This window comes from Rutidosis leptorrhynchoides, chromosome 3 (assembly GCF_046630445.1).
Source record: "Rutidosis leptorrhynchoides isolate AG116_Rl617_1_P2 chromosome 3, CSIRO_AGI_Rlap_v1, whole genome shotgun sequence".
In the NCBI taxonomy this organism is placed as follows: Eukaryota; Viridiplantae; Streptophyta; class Magnoliopsida; order Asterales; family Asteraceae; genus Rutidosis; species Rutidosis leptorrhynchoides.
Window position 1 is genome coordinate 317,804,850 of NC_092335.1, and position 3,125 is coordinate 317,807,974.

Below are 3,125 nucleotides of genomic sequence, written 5' to 3' on the forward strand. Positions count from 1 at the left end.
AAATATTCCAACTAATTGGGGATTCGAATTGTAACAAGGTTTTAATACTTTGTTTAATGAATACACCAGGTTATCGACTGCGTGTAAACCAAGGTTTTACTACTTTGTTGACAATTGCACCAATCAACCTTGAATGTAATTCACCCCTGTTTCAACAAGTCTATTTAACTATTAATCCAGTTCCATGTCCGGTAAAATGAATAATTATTGGTATTTATAAATATCCCGCCCACCGTACCCAGTCAAGCGTATGTGGTTATATATAAATACGTCGAATTATAAGTTTGTATATTAAATTAACAAGGTATTGTTTAGTTAATATAAAACCCATTAATAGCCCATAGTCTAATTTCCACAAGTGTCGTTCTTTTATCCAAACCTCAATTATGGTACAAAGCCCAATTACCCAATTTTAGTAATTTGCCCAACATCATGATTACTTCGGATTAAATAAGCATAATAATAACTTAGCTACGAGACATTAAATTAAAAAGGTTGAACATAACTTACAATGATTAAAAATAGCATAGCGTTACACGGACAGAATTTCGACTTACACCCTTACAACATTCGCTAACATACCCTTATTATTAGGATTAAAATTAAAATTAAAATTAAAATATAAATTATAAATATAAATATTACGTTTAGATAGATGGATGGATATATATGTTGGTTTTTTTACGATCAGAATGCGCGAGCTTTATAGGCAGTTTCTAAATTTGGGGCTCCGCGACTCGTGGCCCTTTCCTTCTTCAAACTCCGCGAGTCGCGGAGTTTGTTTTTACAGCTCACCCACATTTGGCTCTTTGTTTGCCGACAATTTATTTTATAAATATAATATATATATAATTAATTATATATTATATTATATTTATATACATAGTTAACTTGTAATTTTTAGTCCGTTGCGTCGAGCGTTGAGAGTTGACTCTGGTCCCGGTTCCGGAGTTTCGAACGTCCTTGCGTACAATTTAATATCTTGTACTTTGCATTTTGAATTTTGTATTCTTGTAATTTCGAGACGTTTCTTATCAATAATTGGAACCTCTTTGATTGTATTTTGTACTTTTGAGCTTTTTGGTTGTTTGCGTCTTCAATTCGTCGACTCTGTCTTTTGTCTTCACCTTTTATTATTTAAACGAATATCACTTTTAAATAGAACAATTGCAACTAAAAGCTTGTCTTTCTTGAGGAATAATGCTATGAAATATATGTTCGTTTTTAGCATTATCATCTATCTCGCCACACATTTATAAAGTTTTTCATGTATTCTTAGTCCCAAAAATACATATTTCAAAAGAAAGTAAAAAGGGATCAAATGAAACTCACGATACGATATTTTGTAGTAAAAATATGCATACGACGGAACTGAACAATGCAGGGTTGACCTCGGATTCACGAACCTATATCATTTATGTATATATTATCATATATAATTGTATTCGAGTAAATTTATATATTATTAGTGATATACTTGTTATTTTAATAAATTATATGTTATATGTATTAATTATAGTTTTATGTAACTAATTATTATTTGGTAAAATAATAATAATAAATAAAAAGTTGTATTATCTTATAATCTTATAATAATAATAATAATAATAATAATAGTAATAATACTTAGTAATAAAAATAATTATAGTAATAATAACCATGATAATAATGATATTACTAATGATAATCAAAATAATATATATATATATATATATATATATATATATATATATATATATATATATATATATATATATATATATATATATATATATATATATATAATTATGATAATGATATTAATAATAATAATAATAATAATAATAATAATAATAATAATAATAATAATAATAATAATAATAATAATAATAATAATGTTAATAATAATAATAATGATAATAAAAATATTGATACTTATAATAATAATATTAGTTTTTAATAAAAATGATAAGTTTAATAATAATGATAATGAAAATAATTCTATTGATAATAATACTTAATACCTAATAATAATAATAATAATAATAATAATAATAATAATAATAATAATAATAATAATAATAATAATAATAATAATAATAATAATAATAATAATATTAATGATGACAATACTACCTTAAGTGTATAGCTCCCTTGGTAAAAAATAATAATATCGCTACCCAGATTCGAACCCGCAACCTCTCGTTTCACAACTTCCTTCCAAACTACTGAAGCACTCGTGAGTTCTTGTTATAATTCACATTTTTAATTATTTATTATGTATAATACGGTTATCATCTTTCTCATAATCTCATCACCACTTCATCATCTTAATAACAATAATGATCATCATCATTTAATCACGTCATCATCATAATAATCGATTTCACCTCATCACCATCCTTATCGTCCATCATTATCATCATTACATCTTCTCATCATAATATCATCATCAATAATCTTTACGTATCATCGTGGTCACGTACATCATTTATATAACAATCCTATGTTTTAGTTCTATATATCACTCGGCCCAACAGAAATTGGATCACGACCCAACTTAAAACAGCAGTCCAACAATGATTTGGCCCAAAAGCAAAACTACAAGCCCAAAAAAATAGGTGCGGTGGCCCAACATCAAATCAAAGTTTACGGCCCTCTTGTCTAGTCCAAAGAAAAATATCACGACCCCATTCTCAACAATTTAAGGATTCAGTTTATTTGTTTAATAACACAATGTCCAGCTCATCACTAGACCCTACTCTAATCATGTATCCCACTAAATCATACGTCTACTTTTAACTTTATACATATATATATATATATATATATATATATATATATATATATATATATATATATATATATATATATATATATATATATATATTTTAAAGTTCATGATTGAAACGGAAATGTAACAAAGTAATAGCGGTAGCATAGTGGTTTCTTGGGCGTGAACAGAAACAGGAAAGGAGCAATAGTAACAAGAACGAATGGAGAAGAAAGAATAAAAGCTGGGTGGGTGGTGTTTGAGGTTTCGACCTAAAACAGACAGTGACACTGTAGCAGCTTCTTATTAATGGTTTGATGATGGATTGCGATGATTTAGCTGGAACAGAAATAGGAATATAAAGCTGCAGTAG